This window comes from Nicotiana attenuata, unplaced genomic scaffold (assembly GCF_001879085.1).
Source record: "Nicotiana attenuata strain UT unplaced genomic scaffold, NIATTr2, whole genome shotgun sequence".
Taxonomy (NCBI): Eukaryota; Viridiplantae; Streptophyta; class Magnoliopsida; order Solanales; family Solanaceae; genus Nicotiana; species Nicotiana attenuata.
Window position 1 is genome coordinate 2,336 of NW_017677080.1, and position 21,139 is coordinate 23,474.

Sequence of the window (21,139 nt, forward strand, 5' to 3'; positions counted from 1 at the left end):
CGAAATACGCTTTTGATCAAAAACCCAACCAAACCACATCCGAATGACCTGGAATTTTGCACACACATCCCAAAGGGCATAACGAAGCTATAGCAACTCTCGGAATTCCATTCCGACCCTCGGATCAAAATCTCACCTACCAACCGGAAATCGCCAAAATACTAACTTCGCCAATTCAAGCCTAATTCTACACCGGACCTCCAAAACCAATTTCGATCACGCTCCTAAATCATAAATCACCTAACGAAGCTAACCAAATCATAAAAATTTCGATCCGAGCTCATATACAAATAAGTCAACTCTTGGTCAAACCTCTCAAATGCAAAGCTTTCAACTGAGACTCTTCTTTCAAATTCATTCCGATTTTCCTGAAAACTAACAACGATCTATATCAGTCATAATACATCACACGGGGCAAGTCATGCCTGAGAACTGGCGATCAAAGTGCAAAAGCTCAAAACGACCGGTCGGGTCGTTACACTATCACTATTTCCTCACTGCTTGGAATTATTACTTGAACTCAGTCCTGTTAATATCTACTGTTTTACAAACTTAGCCACTTTTACTCAGATTTGAAACTTAAATGATGTTTTGGGCTGAGAACTATTGTTTTGCAACTGCCCGAGGGGCTTATGATAATTTTCGGACTGAGTGAGGTCGAGGGCCATATGTGAGGATATGCTGAGTGATATGAGGCCGAGGGCCGAGATACTTTTATATGCCATGAGGTGGCTTGAGTGTTGTGAGGCCGAGTGCCGAGAGATGATGCCACGAGGTGGCTTGATAGAGCGCTTGGGCCGTAAGGGGCCCCTCCGGAGTCTGCACACCCACAGTGAGCACGGGTACCCATTTGATCTGAGTGAGTGAGCCCGAAGGGCTGATATTGTACTGAGAGTGAGCCCGCGAGGCTGATATTGTTCTGAGTGAGTGACACTGTGCCCGAGGGGCGGATTTCTACTTGTTATTTACCTACTAATTTACCTGATTTACTTGTTTTTAAGAGATTTCATTGGGGTTCTTCTCTGATTTACTGCTTTAAGTGATTTTACTGCTTAATATAGAATTGCTTTGTGCCTTTACGTGCTTTCATACTTTCAGCCATTATTTATAATTATTACTCACTGGGTCGGAGTACTCACATTACTCCCTGCACCGTGTGTGCAGATTCAGGCATAGCAGAGTCCGCTCCTGAATGCTGATCCTCCCAGTACAGGCAGTGATTTGGAGATTACGAGGTAGGTGTCAGCGTCCGCAGCCCCCGTGCCTTCCCTATATTATCATTTTCATGTTCCTAGAACTATTGTACTGGATTTAGTGTTTAGTAGACTCATATCTGAATTTCTTAGTTGCTCATGACTTGTGACACCCTGATTTGGGCTGTGTCGGGATGGTTTCTCCTATTGTTATCGTTATTTTTGCAAATTATGACTATTATATCATGTTTAACCACTGTTTATGGAATTTAACTGTTTAATAGAGGTGTTCGGTTTGGTCTGGCTGGCCTTGTCTTCACAAGAGGCGCCATCACGACCGGGTTTTGGAATTTGGGGTCGTGACACAAAGTTTCTTAGTAAAAATGACTAATTCAAAATCTCATTTCCCTTCATTTCTTATCCCACCATTTTTCATTCACACCTCTTTTGTTTTAATTAACAAAACCCAACAAACATGGAGTTAATAAACTTCTTGCTATGATAATTCTTGAGAATCTAGGTTTTGTTGGTATTAGCAAGTAATGTTTAGCCTCCAGGCCAAAGATGCCACCAAGGAATTGTTTTTCCATTAGGGTCTCTTATATAAGCCTAGTCCTACCTCATTTTTACACTTGGTAATAATATCGGAGTATAGGAATTAGGAGGCAACACTTCTTCTTGTCAACAATAGCATTCCCATATATTATAAAATTTCTTTGAATATTATCAGTGCTATTTGTGACAGGCTTAGGGAGTGAGTACAACTGCAACACATGATTTGGCATATATATAGTGGCAACAATGTCCTTCACAAGTGTAGCTTTCCCGGTCATATTTAATTTAGTGTACTTAGTTTTTCAACCATTTAATTTGGTTCTCATTTGATCAAGAATGAGTGAAAGTCATGATAAAAAGAAAATACGGTGAAGAAAGATTGAAACAAATTAACAATATAATGGATATTGCCCTATATTAATGCTTATTTAAGGAGGGTTTTGTCTTATTGAGCTAGAGGTACTGTTATTATCGAGCTAGAGGTACTGTTGTTGACGTTAACAAATATGATTGAGACATACGGTGCCTTAAGGGATCTTAATTGGTTGAGACTACAGAGAATAGTAGAGCACATTATTATATAAATATAAAAAGATAATTATTTGCCTAAAGAAGTCCGCTCATGCTATGTTGCTATCTTCTTGCAGTCATTTTCCTCATGAACAATACATCAATGTGCCCAAAACCAATATATATCGTCCACTCCTTTTATTATATACACTATAAGTATATGAATTTCAGTAAATGAAATATCTTGGCCATCGCTATCAAAATAAGGGTAACCTGAAAAAAATTCTTAGTTATTGAGGAAGCAAAAATTCATTGTAACGACCCGATCGGTCGTTTAGCCTTTTTGAACCTCGTTCCCTTATATAAGGCCTCCCGTACTTTCTTTAACTACTTTACGACTTGTTGGGGCGATTGGTTCGGGGATTGGTAGAGTTTTGAGTAAAAATATGCCCATTTGCTTCTTTAGGATTTCTTAAAAAGACCAAGTTTGACTTCGGTCAACATTTTGGGAAAACGGGCCCGGATCCGTAATTTGACAATTTTTGAGGGTCCGTGGGAAAATATGGGACCTGGGCGTGTATCCGGAATCGAATTCCGAGGTCCCTAGCCCGGGTAATAAATTTTTATCTAAAATTATTTAATGGAAGCTTTAAAGAATTCAAGAAACTAAGAAATAATCGATTCCCTAGGTATCGGGCTCGGATTTTGGTTCCGAAGCTTGGTACAGGTCCGTAATGTCATTTAAGACTTGCCCGTAAAATTTGGTGTCAATCCGAGTAGTTTAAGGGCGTTTTGACCCGTTAGAGGAGAATTAAGAACTTAAGGATTCAATAGTTTGATTCATTTGGTTTTAGAGGATGATTATAAGATTTAGCGTTGTTTTGGGAGTTCCGAGGGTTCGAGTAGGTCCTCCTCGCGATTTCAGACTTGTCGGTATGTTCGGGCGGGGCTCGGGAGCCCCGAGCGTCAAATGACCGAGGTTCGACTGAAGTTAGAAAGTTGAGAAAAGGCTGAAGGCTGCTGCTTCTGTCATAACCGCATCTGCGGTTCAAGGACCGCAAAAGCGGGACCGCAGATGCGCTCAAATGATCGCAGAAGCGGCCCAAGGCAGGCCCAAGGGAAGCCGCAGATGCGGCCCTATTTCCGCAGAAGCGGTTCCGCATAAGCGCTTCTCAGACCGCAGATGCGGTCCAGTCTCCCTTAGCCCAGAGCCGCAGTTGCGGCCCTATTTCCTCAGGTGCGGGACCGCAGATGCGGCCCCCAAACCGCAAAAGCAGAAATCGCTGGGCAGTGAACTCTTTTAATTCGAACTTAAGTGCATATATTTCACATTCTTCTCCACACTTGGGCGAAATTGGGGCTTCCAAAGAGAAGGTTTCCACATATCATCACAAGGTAAGTAATTTCCACTCTCCCTTAGCTTAAATACATGAACATTAGATAGATTAAACACTAGAAATTAAGTAAAAATCAAGGGTTAGAGCTAGACCTAGGATTTTGATAAAACTAAGATTTAATCAAGTAATTTACTATGTAATGAACTAGAAATCATATATTATCGATCCTTAGGGCATAGAGAACAATTTCCTTCGAAAACTCTCGGAATCCGGGCGCGTGGGCCTGGGGTCGGAATTTAGGAAACTTGTGGGAAAGGTTGGGAAATTACTTAAATAGTTAGAGTTCGGCCTCTTGAGCCTTTATTGACTAGTTCTTACCTATCTTAACTAGTTTGCGATCGTTCGGCTTCGAATTAAGAGCTTGGGCTTGTTCTTGATATTCGGGAGCGCGCTTTGGAGCGAGGTGAGTCTCCTTTCTAACTTTGTGAGGGGGAACTGTCACCATAGGATTAATAATTGAATAATTGTGCTAAATGCGGGGGCTACGCACGTGCGAGGTGACGAGAGTCCGTGCATAGCTACTACTATGTCAATGATCCGGGTAGCTTAGGACTCACATCATGCTTATTTCATATGACTCTATTTAATATCTTGTTACTATGAGCACCTAGGATATGCTAGGGATTTTAAAAAGGGGATAAGAACGTACTTGTATAAATGTTGAAGTCTTGCTTGGCAATTATGACTATTGTTGATCCTTGTGTGTACACTTGATATTCCTACTTATTTGTGGATCGGACCGATGGCCTCGGTATGAATAGATGCATCTATAGGCGCGCCGTCGACCCTCGGCAAGTGCACAGTTTATTTCTGTACGATCGGGCCGTCGCCTCGGCATATTTGCGCATGCTTTTATAGCTTTGCCTGAGTTTGTTAACTATTAGGATTACACTTTCATGACTCGAAAGGAATTGATAATTGTGAATTAAGTAAATGAATAATTGGAATCTCAGCGAGAATATGATTTATATGCCAAGTTGTAAACTGTTGCCTGTTATAGATTTTTATTGTTAACTTAAACTTATGATATCATTTGGCCCTAGTGAGTGTCATGTCGACCCCTCGTCTCTACTCCTTCGAGGTTAGGCGGGATACTCACTGGGTACATATTTTTTATGTACTCATGCTACGCTTCTGTACTTAAATGTATAGGGTCTGAGGCAGGTGGATCCGGTTATTTCTCTGGTGCGCAGTTGTGAGCAGGCTTGGGACTTCTACGGTGAGCTGCTCTTTCTTCCATGTCGATCCGCAGCCGAAGAAGTCTCTCTTGTACTGTTATTTCTGTCTATTCTGATCCAGGCAGTAGGGTAGTGTAGTATTCTTTGGGTTGTATATTCTACTAGCTGTCGTAGCTTGTGACACCAGGTTCTGGCACACACACGTTAGTAGACATTTATTTTTGGGTTGTATAACTATTTTGATACCTTATTTACCACTCTTGGCCTTAACTTAACTTTGAAAATCTGTTATAATTAGTTTTTGGTAAAAGAAAAATGAGGACTTAAATTACACTTCCGCGTTGGCTGGCCTGACAATGGTGTCGGGCGCCATCATGACCTATTATGGAAAATGGGTCGTGACATTCATTCTCTTCCCTCTTAATATGAGCTGCATGTAGTTTACTATCAAGCAGATCATGCATCTAAAAGACAACAGAACACAGTAGTACCTCATAAATCGCAGGGCGAGTCAGTGAATGAATCCATCTCCTACACTAACAATAGATAATAAAACTACTTAGTTTCAGAAGCCACATAACATAAAGAACAACCAAAACGGAAATATCATATTTTAATTATGCAATGGAAATAGAGAGGCAATCAAGAAGCTCAAATATCACAGATTCACAAGTACTGCATCTAATCATCAATAGGTTGACAAACACATAAGAAGGAATGTATTGATACAGATTTCTACTGACCTAGTCGTCAAATGAGACGAAGAGAGAATTAATGAAATTAATTATCTATTTCTTAGTGTTTAAATAGATCTCCAGACAGAGAGATAGAATGAAAGCTTTCAATTAATGATGAATTTCCGATGAAACGACATTAGTAATGCAGCATTGTGAAAATGTAGGGCACCATGAAAGGGTATGCTGCATTTTCAGTGCCATATGTATAGTTACCAAAATATTTTCCAAACGTCACATATTTGTGTTCTAAGGATAGATATTTATATCATAAATCACCTACAGAAGAAGAAATACGGAATATGAAATTATTTAGTTATTTCCGCATATCGTCAAGCACCTTAGTTGTTCTTCCCTTTTAAGTAGAAGTTTTTGTCCAGAGGAAATTCAATGTGCTTAGCGTTGTTACAGTTTGTTTACCTGCGAAAAAAATTCATAGAAGAGTTTGAACAAAATAACCACATGGACACACAGAACCCACCCAAAACAATTTTGATAAAAAGAGAAAAACTACATGTAAATCAACAATTCAAAATCTTATAAATTGAATTAAGAAGAAAAATAAAGCACAAAGTAAAAAATAACTTTTGTAGAAAAATGAAAATTCTAAATCAATATTCTATAAAAATAGAAGAAAAGATTTACTGCTCACCAAGAAAGAATAGAGGAAAATTTAGCGGAACTCAGAAATCTTCTCTTTCTCCATTTTCATGCTTTTTGAATCTATTTCGCCAATCATGATTATGTGCACAGAAACCCTAAAGGATAAATGTCACGACCCAATTCCCGAACCCGTCGTGATGGCGCCTCTCGTGAAGATAAGGCCAACCAGAACAAACGAAACACCTCTTTTAAACAATTAATTAACATAAGCAAATCTAAAATATGTTTAAGATAGCCATAATTGCGGAAACAGCGATAATAACAAGGAAAACCCATCCCGACACAGCCCAAACCGGGGTGTCACAAGTCATGAGCTACTACAGAATCTGCTATAAGTCCACAAAGTACGAAGTCCGATACAATAGTCTGAAGAAAACATAAATGATAGAGGATAGGGGAGACACGGGGCTGCGGACGTCAACAGCTACCTCGTAACTCCAAATCACTGCCTGGTCTGGAAGGATCAGCGCTCAGGAGCGGACTCTGCTATGCCTGAATCTGCACATACGGTGCAGGGAGTAATGTGAGTACTCCGACCCAGTGAGTAATAATTATAAATAATGACTGATAGCATGAAAACACATGAAGGCACAAAGCAATTCTATATCAGGCAGTAAATCACTTAAAGCAGTAAACGCCGTGAAGAATCAAATGAAATCTCTTTTAAAATCAGGTAAATTAGGTAAAACAACAGGTAAATAGCAAGTAGAAATCTGCCCCTCGGGCTCAGTATCAATCTCTCAGTATCAGCCCCTCGGGCTCACTCTCAGTCACTCAGCATAGTATCAGCCCCTCGGGCTCACTCTCAGATCATATGGGTACCCGCGCTCACTGTGGGTGTGCAGACTCCGGAGGGGCCCCTTACGGCCCAAGCGCTATATCAAGCCACCTCGTGGCATCATCACTCGGCACTCGGCCTCACATCACTCAAGCTACCTCGTGGCGTATAAGGTATCTCATATCACTCAGCATATCCTCACATATGGCCCTCGGCCTCACTCAGTCCAGAGATCATCACAAGCCCCTCGGGCATTAGCAAAACAGTAGTGCTCAGCCCAAACAACATTGGAAATATCATTTAAGTCTAAAAATTCAAGTAAAAGTGGCTGAGTTTGTAAAGCAGTATAAATCAATAGGACTGAGTTCAAGTAATATGTTAAAATAGTGAGGAAACAGTGATAAAAGTCCACGAAGGATTCAAGTAGTCGGTATGGAGCCCAAATATGGCAATAAGCTCAAATCATGATGATAACAAACAAGTCTCAGTCAAATACGCGGTTAAACATCAATCGGGACGGACCAAGTCACAATCCCCAATAGTAAACAACCCCGCGCTCGTCATTAAGCGCGTGTTTCACCTCAATATAGCACTACGTTGTGCAAATCCGGGGTTTCAAACTCAGAGGACATCATTTACAATCACTACTCACCTCATGCCGGCCAAAACTCTAGCTCGCTATGCCGTTGCCTCTCAAATTTGCCTCCCCACGCGTCGAATCTGACCAAAACCACAACGAATACGTCACAATAGGCTAAGGGAACAAAACCCAATCGAAAATAATCGAAAAACATCAAAAATCCCGAAATTTGCAAAACCTGAGCCCCGGGCCCACTTCTCGAAACTCAGAAATTTTTACATCAATGGGTTCCTTATCTCGCCACGAGTCTATACATATCAAGAACTCTCAAATCCGAGCTCAAATGACCCATCAAAACCCAATCTAAAATCTCCAATTTCCAAGCCCTAGTTCTTCCCCTTTTTGCTAAGTTTTCATAAATTTTTAGGTTAGTTCCACAATTAAATCATGTTTCTAGTTCATAAAACTTACCTCCAATCAATCCTCTTCGAAAACCTCTTCAACTTCTCCCAAATAGCTCTCAAAATGTTCAACAATGGAGGAAAAATGGCTTAGACTCGCGGAGGAAATGTTTTAAAAACCCTTCTGCCCAGCTGTGCTTTTCTTCTATGCGATCGCGTCCCCAGGCTCGCGATCGCGAAGAGCAATATTCCAAGGCCTCCAGATTGGCCTATGCGAACGCGATCTTCTTGGTGCGAACGCGATGAACAGATAAGCTGGGTCCCCAGGTCCTCTTACGCGAACGCGGACTCCTCAATGCGAACGCGAAGAACCAATAACTTCCCTTCCGCGATCGCGGACCATCTATTGCGAACGCGTAAGTAAAACTCCGGCCTGCTCAAATCCTTCTATGCGATCGCGGCCCCAGGCTCGCGATCGCGAAGGCCAAATCGAACCTGCAACATTTGCTGCATTTCTGCAATCTCTCCAAGACTCAAACTTCCCGTTTAGCCATCCGAAATCACCCCGAGGCCCCCGAGACCTCAACCAAAAGTACCAACACATCCTAAAACATCATCCAAACTTGTTCCAATCATCAAAACACCTCAAACAACACTAAAACCGTCAATTCTCATCGAATTCAAGCCTAAGTTCTTCCAAAACTTCCGAAACACGCATTCGATCAAAAACCTAACCAAAATCACCTGCCAACCGGAAATCACCCAAATACTAACTTCCCCAAAACAAGTAATTTCTACACCGGACCTCCAAAACCACTTCCGGTCACACTCCTAAGTCACAAATCATCTCCCGAAGCTAACCGAATCACCGAAAATCACATCCGAGCCTCTAACACACAAGTCAACATCCGATTGACTTTTCCAAACCAAACCTACCTTAAAGAGACTAAGTGTCTCATTTCCTACCAAAACCTCTCCAAACCAACTCAGTCACATAAGATACGGATATTGAAGCATAAAGAAGCTGAAAAATGGGGGAAACGGAGCGGTAACCCATAAGACGACGGATCGGGTCGTCACAATAAATAAACAAAACAATGAACAAATTTGAGTACATTAGAAAAGGCAGATATAACAAAGTGGAAAAGAGCAAACAAACAATAGAAGATCTCCAAAGACAAAATACAGACAAGGACACTGTAAAACTCAAGGAAAAATTATTTAGTTTGAGAAACTCAATCCACTTATACGAAGAGTGAAAGAATCAAAAAGACCCAAAACCAAACTTTCTATTATCACAGATAGATAGAGGTAGATGATTCTGTATGTAGGAGTATTGGATATGGTTTGACCCTTTCAGTAGATGAGATCAGCCACATTAAAGCCTTTGAAGAAAAACACTTAACAATGCTGCTATATTCATCTGTAAGCTCCAACGTGTGTGTGACAGAGAGAGGGGAAGCAGGAGAAGCAGAGAAAAATCAAAGGGATTAGGTAAATCGGTAAAGGGGTTAAGTGAGAGAAAAGAGGAATGTTTCAAATTAAAAAAAGTACACGTGTTTGCTTAGTATAGTACACGCGTCATGAAGATCCATAGCTTCATACAACTTTTATTACTTTTTGTACCATTGTCAGATGCCGTGTTCGTCCACCTTTAACCACTTATATATAATAGAAAAAATGTGTAACTGAAGTTTGGCATAACTATTAAATAGCCTTAATGGCTTATTACTCTAATGTTGGCCTATTACTGTAATATTTCTAACGTTACTTTCTGAAAAGTTAAATCTGACATTTGAATGGATTAAATTGCTTTTATAAGCATATTACAGTGAGAGTTGCCAACATATCTTATATTAGTTATAGGGTACGCGCGTCGCGCGTGTATAACAACGAAGATAAACTTCTTAAAATAATAGAAAATAGTATATTCATAACATATATTTATGATATGAAATAAAAATTAACAAAAAATTACAAATTCCTAAAAATAATAGATTTTAATCATATTTAGGACTTGATATTAATCTGCATATCAATGAAAATAAACTTTTTAAATAATTTAATTAATATTTAAAATTTTTGATTGAGTTATAAAATAAAAATTAACAAAAGATAAGTTCCTAAGCTAATAAATATTGATCATGTTAGGATTTTAGATCACTCTAGTGATTTTTCATCCAGTTTGCTCCCATTACTTAATTTTGTCAAATAAGTTCTTACCTTACATATTTTTAGTTTTATTCTTTTATCTTTTAAGTTGTTATTTGTAATGATTTGACCGATCGTTTTGAGTGTTGTAGTCTCCTTCCTCCATTTACTGCTCATTTTATGCTTAATAGTTGCTATGTGACTTGTGTGAGCACGTGATTTTTGCCCTATATATGAATTATTCCCAAAAATTCAAATAAAATAATTTTTCTTTCATTATTTTACACTTTTGTGAATTTTGTGTTATTTTCTGTTAATTGTTTGCATTTTATTTGTGCATTTTAATTCATATGAAAAATATAAAAAATACGCATGACATTTGCATTTAGGATCTAATTTCATATTTTAGGATTATTTAGTGGTTAAGTTATTTTTAGAACAAAATTTAAAGAAAATAACAAAAATAGTCCATTTTTGCATTTTTAATTGTTAATTGTTGAATTTGTCATGGAAATAGGATTTAATAGATTTTTAGGAAATAATTAGTTTAATTTTGGAAACAAATTAGGTCTTTGATTTTGCATTTTAATAAAGTTAAAAAAATATAAAAATACAAAATGAAAACAAATAAAAGAAATAAAAAGGGAAAAGAAAAGAAAACAATTAAAAAGAAAATTGAGTGATCTTCATGGATTACCCATTTTTGGGCCAAATCCGTTTGAAATCTAGCCCAATCCCTTAAACCCATTTCAAATTGACCCCAGCCCAAAGGTTCTCGATCCGGTTCAGCCACTTAGAGCTCAAACGACGTCGTTTCCACGACAATCAATCCTGACCGTCTAGGTTGTTTGATCTAACGGTCAGGAATTGATAGATTTTGATATAAACTGTCTTAACGCCCCCCTACCCCTTTTCCATCTCTCAGATCACTCAAACACATGAACCCTAATTCCGCCATTCCCCGCCGTAAGCCGCCGGCCGAAAATCGCCTCCGCCGGCGGCGATTGTCCAAACCACTCCAAAATAACACCCTAGGCTCCTCTCCTCTTCCTCTATCCATATCCAGCCCCAGTTTCCCTCGAATCCTACTCAAACACTTCGAATCTTGAATCGAAGTTTTTCCGGCCATGACCCAAAGTAACCCAATCACCACCAAATTAACACCATATAACCGCCGTGACATCCTCTATCAGACCCCCCAGGTTCCATCCCTCGAACATGGCCGGAACTTCTCGAATATTAGTTTGAAGTTTTCCGGCCAAAATCCTAGTTGTACCAAATCACTTCAAATTGATACCACGTGACCCCCTCGCCTCCCTCGTGGTGAATTCATCATCGTTTGCATTCAAATCTCGTCGAAGATGGTCGAATTTAAACTTAGAGAGTTAGCCGGGTTTTGAAGTCGGATCAGTGAGTTTCTAGTTTTATTTCTTAATGATTAGTTGATTTAATTTTGTTTAACTGCATATAGTTGTATTCGTGTGTTAATTCTTGTTTATCCCTAATTTCTGTCCATGCCTATTCTGTTTGTTCGTTTGCTCATGATACTGTNAATCCAACCTTATTTTACCTTCAAATCCCCACCAAACTGTTCGAATATCAAATCAAAGCCCCAGCCCAAAATCCTAAAATCCCCAAACCCCGCTAAATTCACACCATGAGTCCTAATCCGTCATCAATGGCCTTCAAATTTCACCCAAGACGCTCAAATTTCAGATCTAAGAAGCAGTAGGGCTTGAGAGTTTACATCAGTGAGTTTTCTTAATTCTTTTTGTTTTAATTTCTTCCCCTTGGCTGTTTTGCTTTGGTTTTCTGTTTTTTATTTTGTTCGTTTCATCTTGTTTTAAATTCTAATAATCAGCAACAGGAATTCGTTCTTTTTAATTTTGTTATGTTTCTCTGTTAGTAAAATTGGTTTAAGCACGCTTTCTCGTGTTAACCCGTAATTAGTGTTCTAGGGCTGTAATGGTGATTAGTTTAGTTTGATGAATATTTCTGCCTGTTTGGATTTTCTTGCGTTTGCCAATGATTGGATTCTTCGTTTCATACTGATTTTGTTGCTGTTAACTTCTTAGTTTGTTTGATTGTTAATGGTAGTTGGTAATCTGAAATTCAGTAGTTAGTTTAGATTTAAGAATTGTGCTGATTAAATTACAGAATAGTTAGTTTGACCTCAATTAATTAGAGAATTTAGGGTAATTAACATAAGTTGGTAATTTTAGGAATAATTAAGGGGTACTGCAGGTATTTTCACTTAAGGAATATTGTGGTAATAGGGAATAGAACTCCCTAGAAACTTCTAGGTAGGGTTCAAAGTGAAATTTCAGAAAGTTGGTAATGTAACTTGGGCAATAAGTCAGTAAATAAGGAAGTAAAATAGTTAAATAATGAAAATAAAAGAGGGACTTAGGGGTGAAACAAAGAGTTGAAGGCTGCCCTTAGCTTTGCCTATAAAAGGCAGTCACTAGTGCCTTATTTCGAAGTTTGGAAACCTCTGAAAAATTCCCCAAAGTCTCAGATCTAAAACTCCCTCCAAAATTCACCCAAAGCTTTGAATACTTGAAAATTCAAAATTCAAAAAGGAAAATCCAGAGATTGTTAGTTGAAAACCTGAAGTTTCCTTAGATTAGATCGTTTAGATCCTGAAAATCAAACAAAAAAAAACTCCAAAAAATACTGTTCCATTAACATTTTAGGTTAATTTTGATTGCTGAAGTTTTTCTGGAGGTTCCCGAATTATTTTCGAGTGTGTTTAGATCCAGTCAAGTAGATTTTGGTTATTTTCATTGGTGTTATGCCTCCTGTATCCATTCCTGGGTGTTGTGGTCTCAAATCTCGACCCTGATCGATTTCTATTACTGCTGTGGCATTTCTGCTGTGACACTGCTAATTCTCTTCTTCTTTGCTATCTTACAATTCCAGGTACACTTCTGATGTTCATCACAATGTATGTCGCGAGTTGCAAACTGGAATGAAATGACGCATGTTTTGTTATTGATTCTGCACTTGTGATGTTTTAGTGTATATCTGTAATTAATTGGGACTGAACTGTAGACTATTACTTCATTTAATCTCATGTGAGTTAATTTGATGTTTTAAGTTAGTAAATATCAGGTTTCGTAGCTAGTTGCCATGCTTAGGTCATTAAGTTTGCTGTTGTGTTTCAAACATAGCTGGTGCCATGAATTTCTGGAATGAATGTTAAAGTTACTTGATTGTCATTTGAATAACAGAATACGTAGAGTGGCTGGTGTAGTTCAGTGGTATCACAGGTGCTAGAATGTGTAAGTATGTTTAAATTCTAAAAAATATATATGCACAACAAATCTGAAGTCCAGTAGATTTTGTAATCTATATGCATTCGTTGTTAGGTCCATGAATCGAAATTGTCGACATGCATTGAGCGGAATTAATTAGTTATCGAAATGTCCAGATTAAACATGACATGGTTATCAAAGTACGCATACTCAATATGTATGAAATTTGAATTCAAAGTCAGCATATTTGATTTGAACAATTGTTAAATCCAATAATGATTCAAAAATTATTATTCTAAGGACCAATCTAACACTGGACAGGGGCTTATTGTAGCCAAACTTGGCGGCAGTTGTTTACATCAGATTTGGGCCCAAATGTACTCATACAGGGCCCATATGGGTTGGTTCCTCATAAAACTGACTGGGTATTCCCTCTTCTTGGGCCCTGTTGGAAATTTCAAAAGTGCTGAAGACGTAAAATCATATTAGGAATACAGGGTTAATTTGTAATATAAATTTGGGCTTTCGAGTTAGGTAGCAGGTTCCAATTAAGAGGTTTCCCCTTTTGTTTGAATCTGGACTTGAACTTGAGGCCCAAATCTTATAACATTAATTAACTAGGCCCTTTTTAGAGACAATCCATAATAGAAAAATCGTAGTCCTTAGGTTGGCTTTAAAATAAATGAGGTGCGCCGCGCCAAACAAAAATAGTACATTGCGTGGCCCTCTTAAGTATATTAAAAATATGTTAGACCGGGACGTGCCATTTAGCGAATTTCATGGCTTCCCGCAAAGTTAATGATACGCTGTCGCTTTAGGCGCGCATTTTAATAATGTTACCTCCCTAAACCCGGGTGCACATTTATGTGGCCCAAATTCAAATCCAAACGAAGTCGAAATGTGTCAAAAATCGCGGGTGCATTTATGTGACGTGGTTCGAGACGCGTTTTCACGACGTTGCAATCCTCTTTAAAAATAATAATAAAGCGGTTTAAAGTTAAAAAGCACATAAGTCAAAACATGTCTTAAAATCAGATATCTAGCCAAATATGACAGTTGAGCGACCGTGCTAGAACCACGAAACCCGGGAATGCCTAACACCTTCTCCCGGGTTAACAGAATTCCTTACTTGGATTTCTGGTTCGCGGACTGTTAACAGAGTCATAATTTTCTCGGTTCGGGATTCAACCGGTGACTTGGGACATCATTAATCTCCCAAGTGGCGACTCTGAATTTTAATAATAAATCCCGTTCCGATTGTCCCTTAAGTGTAAAAACTCCTTTTATTATACCCTTCACGGGGTGTAGTAGTGAAAAGGGAGGTGTGACAGCTCTGGCGACTCTGCTGGGGATAACAAACCCAGAACTTCGGTTCAGGGTTTAAGAATTCGAGCTTAGAATAATTGTTATGTTTGGCTTTATCTGATTTTCCTACATGTTTCATGCTAAATGTGCTAAATATTTTACCGCTTTGATATTATCTGAACTGTATATAAACTGTGCTGAAACCCTTCTCTTCTCACCTCCGGGGATGTGCTCACTGGTGGAGACTGCCTATTCTGTTAGTATCATACCTCAAAGTAAGAAAGAGGCCGGACAAGTTACTAAGCCGGATGGCCTTTTGGTTCCCGGTACGTAGCCCCCTCCTCGACTAGAGTTGTCCGCTCGGGTACACAGTCTAGAACCTATGCCCAGGTTTTGAACCTAGAATAACTTGACCTCATGCCGGATCCCTAGTAGGAACGCTTATTTGCATCACGTGCATATGACTTAGGGGACTCAACACAGGGGTTGGGTCCGTCTAGGACAGGTATACCCAGAATAATGGACCATCCTGATGCATCCTACTTGTGCATTTATCTGTTTTGGACTCGCATGCTGACCGGCTTTGAATATCTGGGAAAAATTGAAAACCAAAAGAGAAAAAGAGAAAATAGCAGTTAGTTACCTATATTAGAAAAACCAATGTCCAAGTAGTGCCGAAATTCTGCCGGATTTTTGAGAAAATGAAAAAAAAAGAAAAGTTTTTTTTAGTTTTGTTTTGTTTGCCAATGTAAAAGAAAAACGAAAAGAGTTTTATTTTCAAATTAGTTTGTTTATTTGCCACTGAAAAAGAACATATAAAAAAGAGTCTTGCTTTCAGAAATAGTGTATTTGCCAACGAAAACAAAAAGAGTCTTGTTTTCAAAAATAGTTAGTTTTATTTGGCCGAACTACGCAGGTTTGATTCTCACCGGATGTGAGATACGTAGGCAACCCTCATCGGGTCCAACCTCCCCTTTGCACAAATAGCCAAAAAAGATGCCAAAATTTTTAATTTCGTCATGAATAAGTCGGGTGACGCCATTCTTGTCAAAAATAAGCCAAATGTCCCCAAAAGGGCGCCGGAAGGCTATTTTTGCAAGAACAGCCACCCTGAGTCATTTAAAACGGTTTGCGGGTACAGCCTTAAAATCTCCCTTCCGGAAGTGCTGAAAAGCCGTATTTGCAAAATCGAGTCTTTGTTTTCTCAAAATAAATATTTTTGAAAAATAGCCACTTTTCTTTTTTTAAGTCAAAATAAGCCATTACATGGCCAGCTTTCTTTAAATAGCCTACAGTTGACACTGAAACCTTCTCAGTCTAACGCAGGCCCGTGGCGATGCCGAGTGATGCCCCGCGGGCCCCAGGGTTTGAAGCTTTGATGTATTCCTAGTTAATCGAGTCTGTATTTTTGTTTTTGAGTCTATTTTTGTAACTCCCCTTTTGAGAAAAAGAAAAACAAATAGTCTGGTAGCTTTGTAATCGCAGTTGTTATTAATGAAAAATGAGAAAATTCCCTAAAATTGTTTCATTATTTTCGCATTTGTTTGCAAGAACTACGCTTGGTCTGATTCACGCGGGGTCGTGATACGTAGGCAATCTCCATAAGATTTGACCATAACTAAGTGAAAAAAAAAACGAGAAAAGAATGAAAGGAAAGAGGTGAAAAACAAGAAAGGAAGGAAAACAAAAGAGGAAAAAAGAAAAAACAAAAAGAAAATAAGAAACCAAACAAAGGTAAACAAGAGAAAATAAAAGGGAGCAAAGGAAAGAAAAGAGCGGAAAAATAATTTTGACGAAGGGAGCGAACAGGAACAAGGAAAAACCAAGGCAAAAGAAAAAAAAGGAGGGAAAAATAAGAGAGAAAAGCGAAAGGAAAGAGGTGAAAAACAAGAAAGAAAAGGAAAAATCGAGAAAGGGAGAGAATAGGAACAAGAGAAGACAAAGACAAGAGTGAAAAGAAGAAGAAGAAAAAGAAAAAACAAGAGAAAAGAGAAGAGAAAGTGTGCAATTGGAAATAAAGAAAAATGAAAGTCGGGATGACGCATGCAACTAAGCGAAGTCATAATAGAAATGGTTAACTGCTTAGGTGCATTCATTCCCCAAATGTGCGGTTATCTATCTGTTAACGCTCTAACTGCTAACAAAGTTGTTGTTGATGATGAGCCCAGCCAGGTGGTTTAGTTGGTTGGCATCCTGGCAACCCATTCCTACAATTCCCGGTCAAACAACAAACCGAACATGACAGGCCAAGAATCAGATACCAGTATCATGGACCCGTCAAAAGATGTAGACGTGGTGGATGTCAAAGCAATGAGGGAAGAGATGTATAAGTTGAGGCAGCAGATGGCCGAGATGCATCAGGCCTGGGCTAAGGGTCAGCCGGCGCCCGTGTATCCCGCCAATCCATCATATATCCCACATTCGGCTCAGTCCCAGGAGTTTCCTACTGTGAATTCCTCGCCAACTTTCCCTTTCTACCAACAGAGTTATGGCACCACCTCCTATCCTCCCCAAGCTCCACTACCCAAACAAAACCTTCCTCCACCAATTACCCCTGTCTTTGTGGCGCCTCCACCTGCCACATTGCAAAGATCTTCCAGTGAACCATTGTTTCAAACTCACGACAGCCAGTACTACCCTCCTGAGCCTACCTTTAAAGCTCCTGAGCCATATTCCTATACCCCTCACTTTGAGCTCCCGGTGGAAACTGACAAGCCGCTTAAGAATCCGGAACAGGATGAGATTTTTCGAAAAGTAAAAAGCCTGGAGCTATCCTTCAAGAACATGCAAGGATTGGGTGGCCAAGTCAGTGTGGCCTACAAGGATTTGTGCTTGTTTCCCGATGTCCAATTACCAGCAGGATTCAAGCTACCCAAGTTTGATTTATATGATGGACATGGTGATCCGGTAGCCCATTTAAGGGGATTCTACAGCAAAATGAGAGGAGTTGGGGGAAGGGATGAATTATTGATGGCGTACTTTAGTCAAAGTCTCAGTGGTGCGGCCTTGGAATGGTACACGCGACAGGATCATGCCCGATGGTACACGTGGGATGATTTGGACCAAGCGTTTGCAGGCCACTTTCAATAATCTCAAAATTGTCCCGGACCGTCTGTCACTGACCAAAATTAAGAAGAAGCCCGGGGAAAGCTTCAGAGAGTATGGTTTCCGGTGGAGAGAGCAGGCGGCAAGAGTCGATCCTCCAATGAGGGAACGCGAGATGGTTGATTACTTTCTGCAGGCTTTGGAGCCTACCTACTATGGTCACTTGGTGTCGGCAGTGGGAAAATCTTTCAACGAAGTAGTGAAAATGGGAAGTATGGTGGAGGAGGGGCTTAAGTCCAACAAAATCATGAGCTATTCTGCAATCAAGGCAACTACCCAGGCTATCCAGAGCGGCACTGGAGGGGTAGTGAAAAAGAAAGAAGATGTGGCAGTAGTTGAATCAAGAGATTCGTCCAGGGGTCCATCACCATATTACAACCAACCTCGACCCTATCCCCAAACCTACCCCCACACTCCATATAGCCCACCACAACACTATCCCCACTTCTCTGTCTACCATGCCCAAACATACCCCCAACATCCTACCCATGCGCAGTGGCGCACACCCACCCCACAAAATGCTTACCCAACTCAAAACACCTACCTACCCCCAAGAGCCTACAAGAATCCCCCTGGAGCAGGTTTGCGGGCCAGCCAAAATTTCAAGCAAGAGAGGGCACAGAAGCAGGAAACTTTCGCCCCCTTGGGAGAGTCATATGCAAACTTGTTTGAGAAACTAAAGCAATATAACCTGATTGCACCCATTCCTCCGAATCATGTGGACAAGCGTGCAAGAGGCTTTGACCCTTCTAAAAGGTGTGAATACCATTCCAATGTCCAGGGGCACGATGTCGAAAGTTGCCGGGATTTGAAAAAAGAAATAGAAAGAATGATTCAGGAAGGGATAATTGCGGTCCATGATAGTGCCACCCAGAACATTGCGCAGGAGCCTTTACCTGCACCTAATGATGCACATTTTGTGGGGAAGATCCATGGTGACCGGGAGTATGAGAACCCTCTCGGAAACTTGTTGAATGAAGTCAATAATATTGAAATTGGTGAAGGTTCCAGCAATATTGATGCGAAACTCAGTGGTTAAGATGTCATGCTTGGTAATTGGAAAGACGCTCCAACTCCTGGTTAGCTAGAGTAGAGTTTTGGTGGTTTATTTTGTTGTCATTTCTGTTGTTCGGGTTATTTTCAGGGTTGTAATCCGGATATTGTCTTGTGACTCAAACCCTTCTATCTTTTCACTTTGCCGTCATAGCTTGTTTAGTGCTGTCTAGGTTTGTCTGTTTGTCCTGTTGTTTAAACCCTTTCACCGTCAGTCTAATGCAATCTTCTGTTTCCTGCCATTTCTAGTCATTTTGTTTAGTTTTCTTCTCCTTTGCGATTCTTTTCATGCTGGTTCAGGTGACATGACATGCACGCATAATTCTCAGCCTGGTTTAGAAGTCAGTTTAGTAATGAAGCAATAAAACAATGTTGAAGATGTAAGGACAGTCGAGGGATTTTGAGATCACTTCGAGCCCAAATTATGTGAAACTGGGGCAGACTGAACATAAAGAAATACTGTTGAAATGCATCATGCCACATCGGTTTGAAACCAAAGGCAAGTTTGCCCCAAGTCTACAGGGGTCGTTCGTGGTACCGAGATCGTTGTCCAATGGTGCTGGGTAATTGACAAATATAGAAGGCAAATGTGTGGATATGGTTAGTAATTCTGGTGCAATCAAAAGATGTTACGTATGTTTTCCTCAGTTTGTTTAACTGTGTAGTTTGTACTTGGCATGTTTTGGAGATTGGAATGACGAAGGCATTTTGTTCTGCTATCCAAACACTTTATCCTTTGTTACCCCTTTGAGCCTCGGTTATTTTTTTTGCATACCCCTCTTTCGGAATCAATAATAAAACTCATAAGCCTGAGCGGGAAAAGTGAGTGGAGAAACAAGAGAAAAACAGTGACAAAGAGAAATAAAAAAGAAGAGAAAAGAAAAAGAAAAGAAAAGAAAGGAAGAGAAAAGAAAAAGAAAAGAAAAAAGAAGAGAAAAGAAAAAGGAAAAGAAAAGAAAAGAGAAGGAAAAGAAAAGAAATGAAAAGAAAGAAAAGAAAAGTGGAAGAAAGGGAAAGATCGAAACAACGAAGTAATTCTATGACCTGAACAACGTTCGACTTGATCCTGAAAGGGTACGTAGGCAGCCTCTCTCTGAGGTTCAGTCACACCAAATAAAAATCCAAAAGTCCCCAAGAAAGAAACTGGAGCAGAAGTTGTGGTTGTTGTGAGAAATCTGATTCCGAAAGTTGTAATTTTGAGCCCATGTTGAATTGTTTTGAGCCTTTGATACCTTTTCTTCCTAACCCTGTCCAAAAGCCTGCATTACGGTCCAAAGAAAGACCTTCTGATCAATCTTCGAGAGATGCCGAGTCAAGCGAGTAGAGGTGGACCATATCAGGGGCAACACTCCGGTCCAAACAAGGGAAATGAAGAATGAGAGAGTCTTGATGATAAATGCCCTCACGGGTACCACAAGGCGATGAAAGCTGAGAGAAATCAAAAATGAGAGTCTTATTGGTGAAAACCTTCAAGGGCACCATAAGACGACGGTAAGATGAGAGAAAGACCCAAAATAAGAGAGGCTTGATGGTGAAAACCCTTCGGGCACTACAAGTCGAAAAAGGATTGTGATTCAAATCGGATAAGTAGAGCATTGAAGCCCAGTTTCACGGCGAAAAGGTACAACAAAAGCTGAACATCAGATTTGCTTAACAGAATAGGTTGCAGGTGCATGTCAAGGTCATCAGAGTCGGTATCCACATCCGATAGGTTTCTACGTTGTAGCTTTCTTGTTAGGAATCATCTCTTTCCATTATCCTTTACTCTGTTCCTTTTTGTCTTATTTACTCCCTCTTCCTGAGTCTGTTTGATCATAACAAGTGAGAAATGACTTCAAAATCTGCCACCAGCTTTCCAATTAAACAAAACAGGATCTGGCCAGCATATCAAATCGTCATAAGTCAGGAAAAAACAGCAGGCACACTGAGTTGGCAACAATCTACATGCCTTGGGATCCTTGTGAAATGCAAGGGCTTGGTATTTGTCAATTCATGAACAATGTAACAAATGAAGGGGTTGGGGTGAATGGATCAAAGGTATTTTCATTGAAACATGAAAGGTTTGGTACATATCAGATGGAGGGTGCTTGGTGAACGGATCAGAGGTATTTTCCGCGTCAAGGGTAACAAAGAAAGTGGTTAGCAAGGTCTCCAAGTGAGAATCGGTTATCAAGGCGGGTGAAGGAACAATAAACTTCAAGGCCGAGGCCAGTGGTAAATCAAGAAGAACATCATGTACACGAAGTGGGAGCAATAGACGTGCTTTGGGATTCGATATG

At 39.9% G+C, this 21,139-nt stretch overlaps 1 long non-coding RNA gene across 2 annotated transcripts; it reads right to left on the reverse strand.

Annotated features, from left to right (window-relative positions):
• Positions 1–5,330: 5,330 nt before the first annotated feature.
• Positions 5,331–6,252, reverse strand: LOC109221302. Of its 2 annotated transcripts, none has more exons than XR_002067220.1 (3): positions 6,220–6,252; positions 5,908–5,987; positions 5,331–5,364 (listed from the first exon to the last, which is right to left on the reverse strand). It is a non-coding gene; the product is annotated as an uncharacterized LOC109221302 (long non-coding RNA). The 2 variants fall into 2 exon arrangements; XR_002067219.1 differs by having other exon boundaries at positions 5,331–5,369.
• Between the last annotated feature and the right edge of the window lie 14,887 nt (positions 6,253–21,139).